At 39.2% G+C, this 21,849-nt stretch overlaps 1 protein-coding gene across 6 annotated transcripts in view; it reads left to right on the top strand.

Annotated features, from left to right (window-relative positions):
* Positions 1-21,849, top strand: part of LOC143344102 (octopamine receptor beta-2R) — a 166,482-nt gene that overhangs the window by 114,731 nt on the left and 29,902 nt on the right. For all 6 annotated transcript variants that reach the window (XM_076769784.1, XM_076769788.1, XM_076769783.1 and 3 more), the window contains exon 2: positions 5,768-5,818. The gene's annotated coding sequence lies outside the window, so the exon portion shown is untranslated. The remainder of the gene's footprint in view (positions 1-5,767; positions 5,819-21,849) is intronic.

The raw sequence follows: 21,849 nt of genomic DNA, 5'->3' as shown, positions 1-21,849 counted from the left end.
CAGTCTTGATAGACGAGAAAAGAGCGAGTTTTTCAAAATTTTTTCGAGGCCCCTTTTCGCGCGACACTATCGAATCGTTTGCCATACAAGCTGGGCTTAACGATCATACGGGACTTAACGTTGCTCCGATGCGCCAATGTTCCCGCGTTAATCGTCCGATCACCGTCGAATGGCCGTTCAAAACCTATTCAGATTAGTGCTCGAGCGTTTTGCAAGAGCTACGACAGGCGGCGCTCGTCGTTTCCGGGCTGATACTTCGTTGAACGAGAAAAATCCGACGCTTGCGGTCATCCGTGACGCGCGATCGAATGGAAGCTGCTCTGTGGATCGAAAGCAATGGAAAATTCGAGAATACCAACGATCTCCAAAAGGCAGAATGAAAAAGAAACCAGTCACAAATGAAAACCATGTCGAAACAAAATGAAAGTCAAAGTTCGAAGAGATTAATGAGTCATTAAAAATTTCAAGACATTCCAGACTCACCATTAAGAATTCCAAGACTTTCACGACTCATCATTAAGAATTCCAAGACTTTCACGACTCACCGTTAAGGATTCCAAGATATTCGTAATTCAGAACTCATTTTTGAAGCTCAGAGAACAGTCGAAATTCAATAAATTGTAACGAATTCGTCGAAGACATTTAAATCTCAATATCAGGAATGTCAATAACCTAATCTCAAAGGGAAAGAGATTCGTAAACACGTTTGAAAAATCCTCCAAATCCCCCAACGGAGTTCAACGGGACATCCGGAGCACAGAAGTCGACAAGTCGAAGGATGTGACTTGGTGTACGGAAGAAAAATCGATTAACAGCGATGACAGGCCCGTAACACGCGAATAATCCGCTCGCGCGATGTTTACACGCGATCCGTTCATCGGAAGGATGCATTTGCATGCGAACGTGCGGAAAATCCGAGCTTCCGACTTGATTTGAAAGGCATTATGCCGACCGTTCCAGCTCATGAACACCTGTTGTGATTCCATCAGATTCGCAGCCACTTTTCGCTCGCTTCCGGGCGAAATTATATTTGAGAAGGTCTTTTGAGGTGCTTTTATACCGGATGCCTTGCGATTCCAAGGTGGTTGAAAATCGGGAAATTTCTTATTCCGTGATTCGAGCCAAAGAATCTGGATTTTGACAGCAAGTTCTATTTGCAAAGAAGAAATAATTAGAAAGGAAAGGGTGGAGTATTCGAGCGAAGAGAATTTGCAATTGGAAATGAAATTGAACTAGCGCTGATACAATGATTGGTTATGGATGTGAAACTCTCTTCGAGATCGGCAATCTGTTTCGTAGGAGTTCCGTGGCGGTTTATAATTTTAGTAGTAGGAAGTAATAGTAGGGCAAAGTTTGAAATACCGCGTTTCGAAGCATGAATCAGGTTTCAGTGACGGGGGTTTCGGATGACGCAAGAGGCAGTTGAGTTGGAAAGAAAATATTTAATTAGGATCAGATTTCAGCAGTGTTTCGTGTTCGAGATTAATTTAATTAAATACAAACGAATCGAAGTTATTGTTGGCTTAGTACGATGAATTAAAAGATTTAAAAAGACTTGAGAAACAGTCAAGATCCGTTAAGATCTTTACGTACGATATATCACTAAGAATTCCAAGCATTCAAGACTCACCATTAAGAATTCTAAGGCATTCATGACTCACTATTAAGAATTCCAAGCATTCAAGACTCACCATAAAGAATTCCAAGCATTCAAGACTCACCATAAAGAATTCCAAGCATTCAAGACTCACCATAAAGAATTCCAAGCATTCAAGACTCACCATAAAGAATTCTAAGGCATTCATGACTCACTATTAAGAATTCCAAGCCATTAATGACTCATTATAAAGATGTCTGAAACATGGAAGATTCCCGCAGACTTTCCAAACATCCAAAGCCATTTGAAACTTACCAAGACTGTCGAGAGTTATTAATTTCGGATATTCAAAGCGATTCGACCTCAGAATTTATTTGAAACAAAAATTCGAACACCCGTATCGCAAGATACCACGTCTCTGTAACAAATGCCAACAAGGTTGTTGCAAACCGTGCATGCAAATAATACACAAATCACAGGAATTGGGTACACATGTAATAACAGCTTACAGGCGAACCCGCATTGCTTGCCAACGATCGTTCTGCACATTTCGTCCGAATGAAGTGTCCAGGCCCGGCGTAACCTACTTTACGCCACGTTTGCAACGAGAAACAACCGCGGCAATCAATGAATGCACTCGTCTGTAATACAACAAGAATTTGATGCTTCGTTATATTGCCGTTCTGTTCCCTGAAATATGTGTCTTCCACAGGGGGGAAAAAATTTAATACCGTTCTGCTGGATGGGAATTTTATTGCGGACGAAAAGGAAAAATATGAAGACACCCGAGGACGGTCAATGCCGAAGTCCGCGGGAACTATTTCACCGCGCGTCTCGTCTCGACGATCCCTGGACAATTGATGCTGTGTAATTACCGGGGCGACTCATATATTTAAACCTTGAGAACATTCAGGAGTCTCATTAAATCTCGGCAAAAACATTCGAGGCATTTGCAACGCATCATCTAGATATCCAAGGCACACTGGGAGCTTTCAAATATTTAAGGTTCGTCGTCGAGTCTTTCAAAGCATTGCGGGCTCGTCAAAATTCATAAAAGCATTCAAGACATTTAGAATTCATCATCCAGACTTTCGAGAAATTGAAATGTTGTTAGGCTTTTCATGAATTCATCGTGAAACCTTTCAAATTATTCAAGACTCACTATGACTTATGAGTCATCGAAGATTTTCACACCATTCACGACTCGTTAAAACTCATCGAAGAATTTATAGATATTTTTACGATACCCAAAACTTATTATATGATACGAAAAGACATAAATAAAAATAAAAGAAAAGAAGGGAACACTGGTCAATAAGGAAGGAAGGAAATGTTATAAATTGTGTATTGCAGAGGCCACAGAACGTTTAAATGCAACAAAAGAATCATAGTAGAAGTCGATGAAACTACAGATATATTGACATTTGTTGCAATTCCGTTCTATGGTATTCATTTAGTCCGCAAAACGTTCAGTTGAGAACTTACGAGAACGATACTGTGATCTCTGTATTCTCTGAAATGGACGTTTGAAATCAACCTGGAGTATGAATATTCAGTTTATTCAGAATATCACAGTTAATGAGTTTCTATACAAAGAGTTGGTTAGTTATCATACGAGATTGCTTGCAACTAAATGATGCTAGTTTTTAGTGCATGGGGCCGCAATTACGGTAGTAAGCCGATGTAAATGCGTCGCTGTCGTGGAAAAACATGCGCGAGAAATTTGTGTCGCACACTTTGAATTTATTAATATTTTAAACCCGTAGTAAAAACGTTTACAACATTTGAAATTCATTAGCAAGTCTTTTACGTCTGATAAAAATTCAGGATTTTCAAGACATTGAAAACTTTCAAAACTTTCAAGACTTTCAAGACTTTCAAAACTTTCAAAACTTTCAAGACTTTCAAAGTACTTAACACTCGCCAAATCTTTCGCTGCATGTAAAACTCGAAGAAACTCGATATTTTACGAAACATTCAAAAGTCACGAAGGCTCTGTAGATATTGGACACTCGTCATCAAGATTGCCAAGAGATTGAAGACTACTATAATTAAGTCCTGGCAAGCCAGTAATTACGGTTTTTACGGTCGTACTCGAATTCCGTGTTCATGAGAAAATGCCTGCATACGCGGTCACGATAATCGAATATCGTTGGCGAAGCTCAAGGTTACGTTTCTGTGCTCGAACCTAGACGCAAGCGTGTTACAATACCGCGATTCTAAACGAGTCCAACGGGTTGTACACTGGTCAATAACGATTGGCATTAACCTCTTCAACGATGATTTATTTTTCAACGATCTACTTTATTATTTCCACTATTGAACAGTTTTCTAATATTCCACGCTATCTTTATGTCTCATTTAAATTACTATAATGTGCTATATACATCGAGTGTAGGTATCCTTATCTTCTTATATGTAAAGATATGAAAAAATTCTTTATCAAAATTGATCAACAGTTTTATATTTTGTATATAGAAACATTTCGACATCTAATTTGGGTCTCTGTGGATATCCATCTCGTTGGACATAATGACCTTGAAGAATATTGAAGGGGAAAAGTTCACGAGTGTTCTGAAGCAAACAAATAATAGTCTTGCGTAGGCGTGAGAGTAGGTTAGGTCTGGAGTTGGGTGAACGACGACGAACAAACAATTGCAACTTCAAATAATTGGCTATTATTTTTCTCTTATCTTCTGATGCCTGTAACTTCAAAACTAGAGATAAGCAACCCTTGATCGTGGGTTCGGGATATCTAGTGACCTTCCCTCTCAACAGACTTCAGGGTCATTGAAATCGATGAAGTCGTTAGTGATGTGCATAATCACGTAGTACTGCCCTTCGAATCGTCACATTTTTATCTCAGACGTGTGTAGTAATGAAATTCCAAGTTAATAAACTCACGAACGTTCGGTTTGTTGATTTCCTTTTCAACTGAAATTGAATTTCTGTCGTTCGAGAATGACTTGCGCAACTTTCAAGGTCATTTCATTTTTCTATAAATAGAACTGTCCTGTACTATACTTAAAGTCCAAGGTAGAACTTTCTATAATCTTCTTTAGCGCTATCTATAGCCCCCTATAGCGCTAGTCATGTATAACGAGTTCATGGAAATATCTGCTGACAACATATTGACGTAAAGGTTGGTAAATAATAGTCAAGATCTCTTTTTGGGAAGTTATTGTAGACAAATAAATAGTAATTTACTGTTATAAATAATTCACAGTGCTAGTTGCACAGTAAGTTTTGGGAAATTATGGAAACCCCGGAAAATCTTGAGTCTTGGAAAATCATGAAAGCTTTTATAAACCTTGAAAGTCTTGAAAATTCTAGCAAATTTTTTTAGAGTTATGAGAGTGATGGGACTTAAATATCTTCGAAGCCTTGAGCAAAATAACTGCCTATGAAATAATTGCGTTAGGCTTTTATTTTCAAACATGACTCCAAACTTCTTCTTCACTTCTCGAAGTAACACCTGAAAATTACACTCGCAAATCGAGCTTTCAGCAGCCTTCGCGTGCGCCAACATTACGAGGTCGATTCGCGAACAATCGATATTCATAGCGATTCAAACCCAGCAGCAATTGTTTCGTCTACGAATTGATTTTCCGCGTTTGCTGTTTTCCGATGTTTGGTAATTCGGTTCCAAACATGTATGGACTCCTTTGTAGCAATTAAAATTCCTATCAATGTGCATTCGATGGAGAAACGATAAAAAAGGCAGATTAAAAAAACGATGTTCCGTAACTTATGAATTCTTATCTTACCTGGCCAGAGGGGGAGCATAATAATGGAGTAAAAAAAGGATGGACTTGCCTGGAAAGAAGCAATAATAATAAAATATCATACCTTCGAGGTAGACAATCCCATAAAGATTAGTATTCAAGGATAGAGGGGGTGAGTTTCGTTGGGGTACAATAACAAATCGCGATTCTTATCACCATTTATGGGTGGAAGTTTGAGAATCTATCTCAAGACTTTTTCGAAACGAGTCCAATTCTGTGATTACAAATTGCCCCTAATTTGCAAGCTTGTACACGACCCCCATCTTTGTGTTTCCATCAGATTAGCACAATTTGTAAACTTGATCCCAAGTCACATATTTTTTTAGAAGAATGGTAGCCCCTCCTGGCGTTTTTATACATTAAAAATATAATTTTTCTTTTACAGGGTTCTCTCGAAGGCCACATGTGTTTCAACTATCCAACAAGAAAAGACAAGGTAAACGAACAAAAGTAATTATTTCTAATTGAAGATTGCAATTCTATAAAAAGCTCGAGGTACCTCAGGAAACATCCCTTCAAACTTCTCGAAGAAATCTGGACGAGTTTTCTACCAGATTCTTTGAAAAGTCCACAGCAAAAGCTGGCGAAATAATTACTTTTCTAATGCAGACTGGTAGCTGCACTTAGACGAAGAAGAAATGTCCAGCAAGTAATCCAATCTGTTACTCCATCGAGGTAGTTCAAAGTGGCGCCACGCGTTGGGAGGATCATTGTTACGGAGTGGTTTAGGACACCATGTGACGTGAAATTAGACGAAACGTCTCTCCATCCACTGTTGGGACCCACTGTCAGTAGAGGGTGGGACGTATGTAGGTTTCAATTCGTTAAAATGGATCCAATCGAATGAAATCCTACGCTTTGAATGGACTGGATGCTTCCTAAAAGCTCGTTCACGTCACCGCTGCCTTCAAAGAGCTCCTTTCTATCGGATTCAGTTCTCTAATGTCCACTTTGATGATGATAAGTCTTCTAATAGTCTACCAGAGTCAGCAGACCTTAAGTAGACAGGTCAGTCATGTTGAGTCGTGATTGACGATCGGAGAAAATAGTTTGAGTCAAGCTCTAGGTAGTCCTTATGTTCTATCCATAGAATTAAATCTATCAGATTGAGGTTCGAGGATATAGAGCATCCTAGCATATTATATCTTTAGTCTGATCAACCAAGTATGTCTCTGAAGCAGACAGGTCAACTGCCATGCAAAGCTAGATGTTCCTGGGGTAGGAGCAAACTTTTAACAGGTTTCATCCTATAGTTTGAACGTACAGGTCTATCTGATTACGTCTCATGCATGCTCTTCTTCGTGCGGTGGCTATAAGTCGAGAAGATGAAGCCCTAAAGACTCTTACAACTAGTGTTAATACTCTTTGAGGTTCCCCGGTGTAGGTTACATCCTCCAAGCTTACTATGGAAAACTTCAGACCTTTCATACTGACAGTTGATTATCGAAGGTCACTATTCCGATTGCAAGTCTCGCCATGGCATCTAGTTTTAGCTCGTGCTAACATGACTTACCATTAAAAAGCTACATAAATCTTAGATTCACATTTTGATAAATAGTTCACGTAAAAGAATCTAGCAAAAAAAATGGTAGATCTACTTTTGAAGAGGTCGTTCTAAAGAAGAGACTGTAGTCTTCAAATTTATGGTAGTTTTAGGTGAGAATAAAATTTGTTAAACTTTCGGCAACCGTAAAAAAATTTCTAAGAAACTCTAACGCGGGTATGTGAAGATGTGGAAGGTTCAGCTTTTAAAATTATTGGACGTCTTCTTTCCTTGGAGTTACAGTAGTCCAAAGATTAATAACGTTTTGGCCAAGTGTCCTGATATTTATGAGCGACACAGTCCACGTAGAGGAATATTTAGAAACCGGACAGAATATTCTAAGAAGATTTAAAATAGACTGAATCCTTATATTAATGTTGAAAGAATTTATATCATCAACCTCGAACACTGACAGTATGTTGGCTGATCCTTGACAAATTCCACATATATATCTCGTTCTATTGATATTTGGCCGCGGGTTGTTTGAATAATTTATGGCCCTAGTAGTTTAGGCTATACTGTATGACTATGATCGATGTATTTGACAGTTTACACGGCTATCAATCTCCTTGGCTCGGTTAAACATTTATCACTTGCTTTGAATCTTGAATTTGGAATTACGATGCTTGATTAAGCGTCCAAATTTCGTTAACCTTATCTTGTTCTGAAATTATTATTATTTACTTTCCACGGAAATGCAAGATCGAGATAAGAGTATTCATAAATGTAGGATACTATTATCGAGGTTTTGGGTTGGATCTTTCTCCCAGACGTAGTTTCATTTGCTAAACTACTACTTTTATCGAAGTTTGGAAGGAAGTCGCTCCAGAATGCGTGGAAAGGAACCACCTGGGACCTGTTTGCATCCGTATTATCGACTACTCCACTGAAACTTTGGTTGTTTTCCCCATTCTTTTAAACCGTATGTTTACTAATTCACAGCGATCTGTTTTCGCAACTCGCATAACGAGATCTAACAATTCGTTATTTCTGTTGGGATACGATGTTTAAAAAAAGATTATTATTTAAATCGTTTTTCGGTACGAATTATCACACGTATATTTGTGTTTAATTTTTTTTTTTGTATACAGACACACTCCACGCTTTGATACATTTCTCACCATTTGAGACACAGAAATGACCATTGTGCGAGATGTCTCGTAAGTTCAAAGCTTGAAGTGGATTAGAAGTGCTCGAGAAATCAATCGCAAGATTCGATATTTACGGCAGATAAAATTAAATGGAAGCGTGTAAGAAAAGCAATTGTATCGATGGTGTAGTAGATCGCGAGAAAATTGAAAAATAAGATAGATGTACGATTTGGTAGTATATTTTTTAGCGTGTTTGGCATGCTGGTGCACCGCCGCGGCGTCGAGAAAATTATTATTATTCTCGTCGGCGAACGGTTGTTCGTGTAACGAAGAAGATCGAACATTATTTTCGCTTATAGTTTCCAATTTATTTGCAGCGTTAACCGATTATGGTCGAACCCGTTTCTCGGAGAATTTTCAATTACCCCGAAGAATTTCCCGGATTTCTCGGACGGTGCTTCATCGTGTTTCGCGTTATCTGCAGATCGTGTAATTCAAAAGAAACTTTATAAAACGGTTTCCGTGGGAAAAGTTAGTCGCTAGATTCGCGGCCAAGAACAATATCAAGTTTCCCCCGATGAAAACTGTAAAATCGACGGAGCTAATAACTTCGAGCTTCGCTGACGCCTTCAGCGTTTCCGATCGATATATGTAAGTATGTATGCTAGAAAACTTGGAAAGTTGGAGACGTTATTATAGCCTGGCGCAATCTTTGAACGTAGCTGAATCGACCTTTGGAACTTTCATTGCGTTCCTATCTTCGCTTAATCGTTATTTTTGCGAATACCTTGGCGCTGATTCGCTTCAAATTGCAAACTTTCTTGAAACAGAATTTGCACGCTGGATTCGCCGCTGAAATTCGCAAATATTGTAGCACGAAGTTAGAAAGCATTCAATTTTCAAACGTTCCTCACTGGAAAGTGAAACTTAATAATCCTAACGAATTATTAAAAATTTATTTTTTAAACATGGCAGATTATTTTTATATATTGTTTGTTATATCTTCGAGACAGTATTGTTAATCGATTCGTGAAGTTCTCCTGTTAAAAATGAGCCCAAACACGACCCCATTTGGACTATTTTTAATTACAGTCGAAATTGTGGTTGAAAATTTTTCAAAAATTCTTTGAGTTTAGAATGATTAAAAATAATACGAATGGGGTCGTGTTTGTACTCATTTTCATCGGGGAGACCTTGCCAATTCATTGCTGGTAATTTTATAAATATATCAAAAAATCGAGTTGTCTTTATATATAGCTTTCGCTATAAAAAGGAATTTGAGACCTGATTTTCAAACCACCTTTCACGATCAGAAGGAAACCAATAGGAAATCACAGCTCTTTAGACACGAACGAAAGTTTGAGATTTCATTTCCTCGCTACCCAAACATTCGATTTCGTTCCGCAAAGAAACGTTGGAAAGCAATCGAATGAAAATATAAGATTTCGGATACTCAGGAGCGACAAACTTTTGCGACTGATTTATGAGAATTGAAGTTGCGGTTAGAATGCAATAAACGGGTGGAAAAGTTTGAGTGGCAGGGAAAAATGTCAGTGAGATATCGTGGATTTATTTTAATAATGGACGACAACAGCGGAACGTTTGATTTTGCCGAATTTATTATGCCGCGCCGGGACGCTGCAGCGTCGAGCAGAATTTTAATGAAAATTTGTTAACGAGGCAGCTTCGTAAATAAAAGGTATCGATCGGAACGAAATGTCGTGGTATTGCGTTTTTTAGAGAATTTTTCGTGATAATAATTCAACCTTTATGATTCGATGCGAGAGACAGCAAAGATTAGTAACGAATATATAGGAGATTTATAAAATTTAAAAAATTTAAAAAGCCACTTGGATTAATTTATTACGCTGACTGTACATGGATTTGTAAACTTTTAAGAGTAACTTTCGAGATTGAATATACAGGGTGTTCGGCCACCCTTAGAGGCCAAACCGAGACGAAAATCAAGAATGACAATTTGTCGATTGAAGCTTCGTTAAAAAGTTATTACGAAAATTATTAATAAAATTTGTCCACCTACACGAATTTTTTTCTCGGAAGTGCGCAGGAATTCGGGGGTATGTCTATCGACCAAAAATGATTGTAATTGACCCCCGCAACCGTAAATAATTTTTCCAGAACGATTTGAAATTTTTTAATTTCGCCGAAAAATTTTTCGCTCGTTATGGAACTTTAAACGTTAATAACATTTTAACAAAACCTCCATCAACAAATTACTGTTCTTAATTTTCGTCTTATTTTTGCCTTTAGAATCTCCCATTCTAATATATCTGTATAGTTGTTATTAGTGTATTTTCACTGCATATTCGAGCCTATGGGAATTTTTTGGTAGATGACTGTACGTAAGTGTGTTTACAGACTCTTAGTAAAGACTGTACATGAATATCTATGGCAATTTTTTAACCAGTACAGAGGGACAGTATATTTCTTCGACTGACCAATATATATTTGGACCAATATTTTGATAATTTTGCGACTGACTGTAGATATGTGTGTATTGAAATTTATGGAACCGACTGTACGGTTAGGGTGCACAGAGTGTTTTGCGATCGAGTGTACTGTCAGTGATTTCGTACCTCGGTCAGAATTGATCCGGCTACCACGGTGAAAGAAAAATTTCCGCCGAACGACGTTTTCCGGTTTGACGATCCTTCCGGTAGCTTCTTGCATAACGGACGTCGGCGTCGCTCGGCAGCAGTGTCTCAAGGTTCCCATGTTGAATCCGTTTCCTGGCCATCGGCGAGAATATTACGCTCCCGGCAGTCATTAAATCGACCGCAGACACGTTTCCACGATATGGAAAAGAGAATAGAGGCGCGGAGAGTTGATTTCCAAACATGTTCCTGGAAACTCCGCGCTCGGTATCTAAATGCGATTTGTTCGTTCTAGAGATATTCTTTCCTTTCAGCAACTTTCCGTACTTCTGCGCGGCGTCTATCATTTCGCTCGCGAATTATCCGTTTCGTGTTCCGTTTAATTTCGCTATAATTCCCCACCCGGTTCTCTATTCCGCTTTCCTAATTTTCTCAGCCTTTGTGGCCGACGTTATCTTTGGAATCCTTAAACGTCCGACTGCGTTTGACACGCTCCATTTTATCCGTCTTAGTTGAAATTTGTTTGCAGCTGATGGACACGCAGGCTAAACGGATCCCCTTCCTCCAATTTATTTATAATTTATTAAGTCGAGTTAATAAAGGAGAGAAAAATTCTTTGGCCAGATACGTGATCCAAAACGCGTTCACTTTGCCCTGTGAAACGTATTCTTTGTTGTGCCCCCTTTATTTGAGGTTACTTTCAGATTATTCGACGTATACATATGGGTATATTTTTCATAGTTCGTGCAATACATATTATCTAAAAAAGTGCATATTATACAGACAATGTATCACATACCCATACGAAATAGTTTGTACTGTGGTGCTGGGTCATTGCGGTGTAGGAACTCGTGAGAATCGTAGGAGGGCAGAAAAGGAATGGAGGGGGCCTGCTAGTGGACTCATCAGTAAGACTTTAAGGTGTATAAACAGAGTGTTCGGCCACACATGGGAAAAATTTTAATGGGGGATCCTAGAGGCCAAAATAAGACGAAAATCAAGAATACCAATTTCTTGATCGAGGCTTCGTTAAAAAGTTATTAAGAATTAAATTCAAAAATTTCAAATCATTCTGAAAAAATTATTTTTGGTTGCAGGGGTCAATTATAAGCATTTTTGATGAATGGACATATCCCTGAAATCCTACTCACTTTCGAGAAAAAACATCGGGTAGGTGTTGAAATTTTTTGGTAGAAAAAAAATTTTCCAAATCGTTCTAAAAAAATTATTTTTAGATGCAGGTGTCAATTACAGTCATTTTTGGTGAATACACATACCCCCGAAATCCTACTCAGTTTCGAGAAAAAAATTCCTTACCGAAAATCTAATTTCTGGCCAGAAATGTGCTCGAATTTTCATGCGAACCTTTAAAACGACAACTCCTGAACGGATTGGACGATTTTAATGTTTAAAAAAGCCAACTACGCGTATTTTGATGGAGAATATGTACAAATCGCAAAAATATTCGAAAAGTTGCTCCTTGACCCCGCAAAATGAGAAAAACCCCATAAAAATGGTCCAATTTTCAAACAGCCATAACTTCTACAATTGTGAATATATTTCAATGAAACTTTTTTCTGAAGTAGAGCTCATAGGTACCTACAAAAAAGTATTAGACAACTTTTCTGTAGGGCGCCAAACAAAATTACTAAAAATGAAAAACGAATTTTTAAGAAAAATCGACAGGGGGTAGGTGGTGAAATTTTTCGGCGAAAAAAAAAATTTAAATCGTTCTAAAAAAATTACTTTTAGCTAGGAGAGTCAATTACAATCATTTTTGGTCAATAGACATACCCCCGAATTCCTACGCACTTCCGAGAAAAAAATTCGTATAGGTAGACAAATTTTATTAATAATTTTTGTAATAACTTTTTAACGAAGCGTCAATCGACAAATTGTCATTCTTGATTTTCGTCTCGGTTTGGCCTCTAGAATCTCTCATTAAAATTTTTCCCAAGAGTGGCTGAACACCCTGTATAGCAATCGAGGGGTCAGTCGAGCGCTTGTGAGAGCGCAACCCCTCTGGTGGCGAGCATAGAAAGCGACGCCACAGTACGACACACAGTATAAACTTTGTACTCTACAGTAATTTACTATAGAGTAATCTGAAAACAACCTCAATAGACTTCGCTCTAATTAAAGAACACTGCAAAAACAACGTGACAAGCACTGGAGGGAACGTCATAATATTTAATAGGGGAACGGATTATTATAAATGATTAATTATAGAAACGACCTTTGCAAAAACCATAAGACGGTATCGAGATCGAGTCGGGGGGTGTTCTTTTCTCGCAGTCGTTCCGTATCGGTGGCTAACGATCTGTGCGAGTCATTAGTCATCCCGTTATCGAAAACAAACGATCAACGGAGTCGTTTGGTCCGCGATACTTCGCGTCGAACGCGTACCAAACGAACAAGTTTCGATTCCACGGTCGCGTACTCCACTTATACCCGAAAATCATTCGGTGCACAGAGCTGCTGATGCACCGGAACGGGGTGCACGGCCTTATGCACCGCGCGCATTAGATCGATCGCAGCCCTACAGAGGAAACTGCATTGCACCAACCGAACACACGGACGAATCCGAAATTTCCAATTTCGACGCGTCTCGATTGCACGATTCGCAAAAGTTTTTGGCCCCCTCCCCACCCACGTGTTTTGGATTAATTGCCATTTCGTTGCGCGGAGCAAAAACTAATGCTTGGATAAATTGCGGATGCATCGTGTACCTATTTCGATCGATACGCGAGCATTCGCTGCACTTTATATTTATTTTCGATCATTCTACGTTGAAACATCCCCGAAAAATATACCTTGGATCAGGGACGACTGTCTTAAACGCGAGGATATATCTTATTTCGTACGGATAATACATTTTACTATACGTTGTATTTGTAAATTATTATTTCCTTGAAACAATTTTTATTTTTTTAAGATGGTGGTCGTACAAATATTTGGCCAGAACGTTCTTGAGTTTTTAATCAATATAATTTTAACGAATGTTTTTGGAAAAGTGCTCAACAGGTACAGCGAAAATATTAAGTAAACGAAGAATATTACGTAAGGGGAACTTGCTTTCGGAAGCGAACACATAATTGCAATTACTCGTAGCAATATTTATAAAGTTAAAGGGATTCCAAGGATGTATTTCCATAAATATTATTCGATGCAAACTCCCCCGGCGGAGAGGTTCGCATAAATTTCGTTAAACTTCGCGCTGCAATCAAAACAGGCTCGTATAAATAAAATATTAGTCTTCGCGAAATTTGTTCCCCGTTTCTTCGGGAGTATAAACAGAAAAAATTTGCCGACGGAACTCCCGGGTAAATTACCCCTTTCGAGCATCCCCTGGAAGTCAACAAACTCTCCCGTGTTGCTCGATAGGGAAGTGGATTAATAAGGTCTAACGAAGTTCGTTACGAACGGTGTTGATTAACTGGCTAATGATCGCGAGCAAAAAACAGAAAAAAAGAAAACTTGGATTGAAAGATGAAAGTCTCTTTGATCGAGGGGGTGGTAAAATTAAAATTGCCTCGCGAAGAAAGTGATCAGCGACGTACTTTAATGTTTGTTTAATTAAATCAGTGTTTCTCAACTGTTCTCAGATACCGAACAAAGAAAGTTTTTTAACCAAATAATTTTAATATTATTTGTCACTGAATGTTTCTAACCCACTAACTTAATAATATATCTTTAAAATATGAGTATAATAATTGTTCTCACGAGAGAAATGTTAAGTGTGCGCTAATTTTTAGGGCTTCAAAGTAGATGGTTCCTTAGGTAACCTCGTTAGGCTTACCAAGTATTTAAAATGGCGTTCCTCGCCAACGATACAGCGCTTGTGACGAACGATAAAAGCTGTTGGTTGCTTCGATGTTTTATATTTTCCGCGAGACAGTCGGTTTTAAGCTCAAACTGCAACGATTCGACTGGATTCAACTGGTCGACGAAGGAACACGGTTGTTCGTCGGTGTTATTGATTGCTTGAAAACGCACGGTTTGCCGAAACTTCAGCGATTGTTTATTGCAGACAACCGTTTAACGATACCCCTTGCAATATACGAGAAGTTGAAAAGTTTCGTAGTTCGGAGTTCATAAGTTTTTCTATCAGCGAAAACGTTCCTGTTGGGAAAAGTTGCGTTGTATACGATGGGGCTCGAAAAGTTGATAGATTTCAATTTCACTGTCGCGAGTTCGTCTTCTGCAGTTCAAGTACGCGATATTGAAATAAACAGGAAAAATTGCCAACTTCGTTTCCATACAAGATCCTCAGTTTTTAATCTTTTCTTTTTAAAGTAAACGGATCAGTTTCTTTTAATTTATAAAATTCTCTATATTCGACGATAGTACAATTCGTATTATTCCCCTTTAATTTTAGCTGTCCGCGCTTTCCAAATGGCTGAAATTTGAATAGGAAATTTCAAATGGTAAAAAGAGTGCGTATCAGGTAGAATGCAAAAGGCATGTATAAATTCAAATACAGCGCAACGGGAAAGAATGTATCTCCAGAGGAATCGGAACCGAGATGGTAGGATTACAAAGCTACAACCATACTCGCTGGGGTTGCAGTTTCTCTGAAAAGAAATGCCAAGTCAACGATACGTGAAACATCGGCTTATGAAGCTTGATTTTTATTTTTAGATACACACACGGTTATTTCTATACTTTGAAGCTACGAAAAAGAATCGAAGCAAAAGCAAACATTATTTTTTCGAAGTCTCTTAAATCTAAGGAAAATGATAAATTCAATTTTATTTCGCAAATTTCTCTAGCACGGAATTTTAATTCGACGCGGACGTTGGAAAGCAGAACCAGACGCGATTAGTCTGCGAGAAACCAGTAATAACAAACTTCAATGTCGTCGTGGCGACGAGTTCTCTAGAAATTGGCGTGGCGTTCGAACGTTTCTTCAGGCCCGCATCCATGATGCGACTGATCGAAGGTCAGTGTCGCAATCCGCGTCGCCGCAGCCTGCATTATTTACGGAAACTCTCGGACATTCTGTAACCGAGTGTCGTGCCTCGATTACGCAATTTCTGGTTGCATCGGTCGAGGAAATAGAAAACCCTCGGCCACTTCCACGAATTTTCGGTATATCGGAATCAATTGGACCGGGAACTCGACGAACATAACCTCCACGCGCGCCAACGCTCGGCCGCCATTGTTGACATTACCGTTTCCCTCGCTTTTCAATCCAAATAAAATAAACTTCCTCCTTTCTTCTACTCCAAACATCCATAAGAGCTCTATAAAGTGTTCAAAAAATCAATTCCTTTCACGAAATTGCGTTCTCAAGATAACTGTCACCGATATCTGAAGTTTCAGTTAACCGATCAACGTCGAATTCGCAGAGAATCGTCGGCACATTTATTTCCATGGCTACCGGTATTAAAATTAGCAAAATCCGATGTTTTTATCGTTTTCAAGAAATGGTAAACCAGCTTTAGAATTTTATTTTCCAATATTTTGCGTTAAGAAGGTCCCGGAGTGTGTTTGGAAGCTGTTTGAAAAAGCGTGCACCGACCCAGTTGCGCAGTTTCGCTGCTGCGAAAGGTTCGACAAATATTTTTTGACACTCTGTGTGCACCGTGCACACTTTGTCCACGGCTAGATAACCACACCTGAGAGAACTCTGTTAATCAGCGAGCGAGGGAATAATGGGGGTTCAATTAAGAGCTAAATTCCGGCTCATTAGCTCCGTGGTTGTTATCGGTGTCGAGTTTCTTTTTCCCCCGCAATGGAAATGGCAAACGATCGAAGCCGCGGCGATTTTCTATGGGACGATCGTTAATTTCGATCCCCAGGACTTAATTGCCAGGCCGCGGGAGGACCGGTTCCCACGACGCGCGTTCGCGTATGTAAATTAAAAGGTTCGTACTGCGCGGCCAGGATGTTCTTTGTTAGCCATAAATGCGTCGACAGGCATCACAATTCTGCGCGTTTGAAGTCGAACAGCCTCGCGTTGACGCGCGATTGAAAAACCGGGGGAGGTAGACGGCTGAGTAATTCAGCGATCAGATCGTTCCGAGCACAAAGGTGCACTGGATTCGCAAAAGGTTATCAAAAATGTCCATTCGTGAATATCTGAACAACGTTTTTTTACTTTATTTTATGCCTCGTGCCTTGTTTTGAATTTATTTGTGCAGTTAATTCGTATTGCGTAGCATGTGTATCATATAGCGAGATACGTATACGAGACTTATATCGAATCATTGAATCGGTTAGTTATACGAGGTTTACGATTTTTATTTGTGTTAAGAATTGCAATGTTTGTTCGTTAATTGCTGGGGGTTCTTCATTAAATTCTATATTGATTGTTTGTATGTGGTTTTTAAGAAATTGAAGACGTTCCATTGGGTTGCATCGCAAAGACAATGTAAACATTGAGTATCCGTGAGTTGCACTGACTAATGGACGACAATTTCGAAGTACTATCAAGTAGAAGTTCGACAGTCTGACAAATTCCTCGTCCGTTCTTGAGAAGTAAACACCTGAGTTCCCTATAGTACTGGTAACCTATCGGTTCTAAAGCCTCGCGCTATCGAAAATTACAGTGAAACGATTGCAAACAATTTTTAAATAACAAACTGGTCCATTTTTATGATCGTCGAAGAGATCTATTTCGATCGAACCGGGGGTAAAAATATTACCAATCGTCGCAACAGCGTATTAATATCTATTATGTCATCGCGATAGGTGCAATTACTATTTTTGAAACGCTTCGCGACTCGACTCGATACGGTGTCACCTTGGCGTCGTTAATTTCATGAAAAATGTCAAACGGTTGCAATTTTTTCGCGCGCCGAATGCTCCTTGATTGGCCTCGAGATCAACACATGTGGAATCGCTGATCCGTGGATAGATAAATAACAGCACGAGCAGCAGCAATTAAGCGTCACTTAACGAATCCGCTGTGTCACTGCCAACAGAACGGTTCATTGTCACAGTTCAAGGTGCTGATCGTTGCATCACCTATTAAATGCAAATCACACAACGTGTCAGCAGCTCGTCTATTTTAGACGAATCGATACCTGAAACGTTTTCTGTCGTTCGCTTCTTACGATCGATCTGCGTGCATCATCGAGAATTCCACAATATGCATTTACAATTTCTCAAATTATCGAATTTTATAATTTCTAGAATAAGAATACAATTTTTTCATAATACGCTAATTGAGAATTGTTTCTGAAGATATACAAAAAATAAAGTTACAGGATTTGAGGATGCATGGAAATTTGAATTAAGTTCGACAGTTTTGGAATCGCTTTTAAGATAAGATTGAATATAATTTATAGTATACAAAATATTTTTTAAACTTGGCAAATCTCTGTCTCACTTTCTAAATCTAAATAAATTTCTCTCCGTTATCTTTCGCACGATAATTTCAATCTCGAGGCGTATGCAAACGTTCTCAAACTCTGCGAGGAGTCCAAACGCTCTCGAGCAAGGAAGTTCCAGACGAAAGTGTCCCTGTTTCGCGAAGCGACGTTTCCGGTTTCTCCCATACGGGGGCCTATCCGCATTGAAAATATGGCGAAACGGAATTCGCGAAGAATAATATCGCGTCCGCAAACTTCGTATCTGCTTTACGTTATAACCGACGCGAGCCAGACACGAACGGTTAGAAAAAGCACGAAATATCGGTCCAGCGAAGTAATCGAATCGTCGGGGAACTTCGATCCCCAGTTTGATACGGGCAAATATTTTCTGCAACAATAAATTTTCGATTTATCGGAGGATACCTTCTGGACGAGATAGAAAGCCCCTTGTTTCGCGAGTTTCGTAACGTGGACTCCGATACAGAAACGAGAAACGTGTTATCGGGAACACGAACTGAGTCTCTAATCTATTATACAATTGCTATAATGCCCGGTTTTCAAGAGAACGATGGAACCGAAGTCGTCCCAAAGCGAAATTTTCAATCAACGACGAGCGCAACGGAAACAACTTTTTATCGGTTTATTAAAAAACTCGGAGGAAGAACGTACTATCGAATTTTTTTACAGTGTTCGGCCACCCCTGGGAAAAATTATAATGGGAGATTCTAGAGGCCAAAATAAGACGAAAATCAAGGATGCTAATTTGTTGATTGAGGCTTCGTTAAAAAATTATAGAAACATTTCCGACCACGCAGTATATTTTCAGTAAAGAATTTTTTTCTCGAAAGTGCGTAGGATTTCGGGGGTATGTGTATTCACCAAAAATGATTCTAATTGACTCCTGCAACTATAAATAATTTTTTTACAACGATTTGAAATGTTTTAATTTTGTTGAAAAATTTCACACCTACTCGAATTTTTTTCTCAAAAGTGGGTAGGATTTCGAGGGTATGTCTATTGACCAAAAATGATTGTAATTGACCCTCGCAGCCGAAAGTAATTTTTTCAGAACGATTTGAAACATATGAAATTTCAGGGGAATCGTTCATTCATGGTCAGACATATTTTCGGTAAGAAATTTTTCTCTCGAAAGTGCGAAGGATTTCGGTGGTATATCTATTCACCAAAAATGATTATAATTGACCCCTGCAACCGAAAATAATTTTTCCAATATGATTTGGAATTTTTTGATTTAATTTTTTAATAACTTTTTAACGAAGCCTCAGTCAAGAAATTGATATTCTTGATTTTTGTCTTATTTTAGCATCTAGAATCTCCCAGTAAAATTTTTCCGAGGAGTGGCTGAACATCTTGTATAATGATGTCAAAAGAGAACAAAGGAAAAGTATCTATCAATATAATGATGAAATGCAAACACCACTGTTACGAGGCTTCTCGTATTTTCTGATGTCAAACCGGCCTCATCACGTAATTATTAAATAGCTACGGGCACAAACTAATATTGGAGTTACGTTACAACTTCAATATTGCAACAGAGTTTGACGCATATGCACAACTGACGGTTTGCCAATACAGACGAGATCGAAACTTTAAAGCGATGCAGTGGGTAAACACGATAAGTTAGATTTCTTGGTGTATCATCGTTTTCATAAGCAATCCGTGTATGAAATGGATCACGTTCTATTGTCCACGCTGCGTCCCTTATATAGAATTTAATTAATTACAGCACTCAATTAATACAGCATTTAATTAACACAGTTACTCTACGTCCTCGTATTCAGGGTAAGGCCCTTTTGATAGTATGCCAAACAAATGTTCTCTATCGAAATTAATCAGCAGATTTTCGATAAAAAAATTAAGTTATAAACTTTTTATTGAAAATCAATTTGCTTTTGAATTTAAGTACTGGTTAACTTCGATAGGAAACATTTTTTTATCAAATCGAAAGAGGCTGAAAAATCGTGTTGACTAATATCTCCAATATTTATTTTTACAAAGAAGTACATTCGAGTCTTTAATTTATTCCCATTGGAAACATAATTGTTCGGATATTTGATGTAGATTTCTATTTGCAATGCACTCGAGGAGGACCAAAGGCAGAAACGAAACTCAAAAAGTTACCGTTTCGTTGTCCGACGCGCGATTCGCAACTAATCGCCTCTAAATGGCAGAATGGGGTAAATGTATATAATTTGGCCTTATCGCTGGCTATTAACCGTACTACCTGCATTTTTAGAACAAAGCCCGAAACGGGTCGCGCGTTCCCCTCGTTAAAGCAGTTATTGTTCTGCGTTCCCGCTCATTATGGAGTCGTTTCACTTGAAATTCCGACTGGTCGGCCGGGCGGACTGTCAGCGCGGCAACAAAAGCGTCGAAATTTTGACACGAGCCGCGGACAGTGTCGTTAATTCGAATTCTGTTCGCACGGCGGTCCCGCAGAACGCTTAACAGCCGACGCACAATGGCCGCTAGTGCTCGTAATTAAATCGTTTGGCGTGGAACGGACAGAAATGGGAGACGTTTCTCTGCTACGGGCTCGGGGAATTTTGAACCTGCCCCAATCCTTTGGGCACAGCAGTTTCAGGGTTGCTTTTGAGATTTGCAAAGTGTTCGAAACTATCGTGTCCCCGGCGACGTTCGCGTCCGGATATTATTCCACGTCGTCTCGCGACAGCGTCCACCACCCCCCAACCCACCAGTCACAATCGGCGATGGTTCTGAATATCAAGCAACAAGACGTAGAGCTAAACCGATTACTGACCTTTCGTCAATATTTTATTTTATCTTCAAAAGTTTATATAGCTTCTTGAAAACTAACGAGCATAAATAGAAAATATTGTTGCTCGATCGTTTACGAGCAAACACAAGGCTTGAGTAAAAATATCACCGAGTCGAAATTTTTATTAACGTCGTTCGATTGTTCGCGAGAGAGCAAATTTTTTTCACTGGATAGGGCATTTTGCAACTTGAAAGTCAAGGTACTGATTCTCTTTTTAATACAGAACACGAGGATCGCATAGAGATGAGATTTAAATCGCTGTAATTGGGCAACAGAACTGTCTGGATTAAAAAATGAACGGTCTGACAAGTGTCGGATGAAGTGTGCTGTCAGCAAATAGAATATTCTTCTAGCTGGCTAAGAGAAACGTTAGCTAAGCTGTCTGTTTGATCAGTCAGCCACCCTTGCAAACGGAACTTTGCCCGCTGAACGTAATTGCGTATTAAAATTGTGGACACTATCGCCACCTGGCCATTTAAACTCGCGCATAATTAAATCGAGATTGAAAATTTAGAACGTGGGATCTGATTCGATTAAATATCTAAACGCTGAGACCTCGACTTCCCTGATTGAACGTAAAAAAAATTAATTCACAGGCAGCTTTAACGACACAAAGAGACCGGAGAAAAATTAGTTGCAAGTTGCGAGTCAAGGTTCCGGGTTGCAGGGATCGAAAATTAAACGAAGAAACCCGACTAGGGCCGGGGCTATCGTGTTTCGACTTAACTTTCGAGCATTGGCCTCGGTTAAGTCATCAATTACGGGGCTCGCCGCTGCCACGCGCTAATTCCCGCTAAAGTGAATATTAATTAGCCCACTCGAAGGCAGCCGGGGCTGATTCCTGCCTCGAGTTAATATCGGCTGCGGCTCCCTCGACTCGATTACGGACACGCGTTCATGAATAAGTAATCGAAACCGAGTAACGTTGCTTCTTCCGGGGGCAAAAGCACTGAGTGTTCCTGACGTTGATTTATGTTCATAGTGTCTGTGCCGCGCGTTATAATAAACTTTTCGGCTAACGTAATTAAATATTTGACCGGCAGAAGACCCACGGTGGAACGATGACGATAGCAGATCGGAATGTACGATGATTTATTTA

Source organism: Colletes latitarsis, chromosome 7 (genome assembly GCF_051014445.1).
Source record: "Colletes latitarsis isolate SP2378_abdomen chromosome 7, iyColLati1, whole genome shotgun sequence".
Lineage (NCBI taxonomy): Eukaryota > Metazoa > Arthropoda > Insecta > Hymenoptera > Colletidae > Colletes > Colletes latitarsis.
This window is presented reverse-complemented; position numbering and strand designations above follow the sequence as displayed.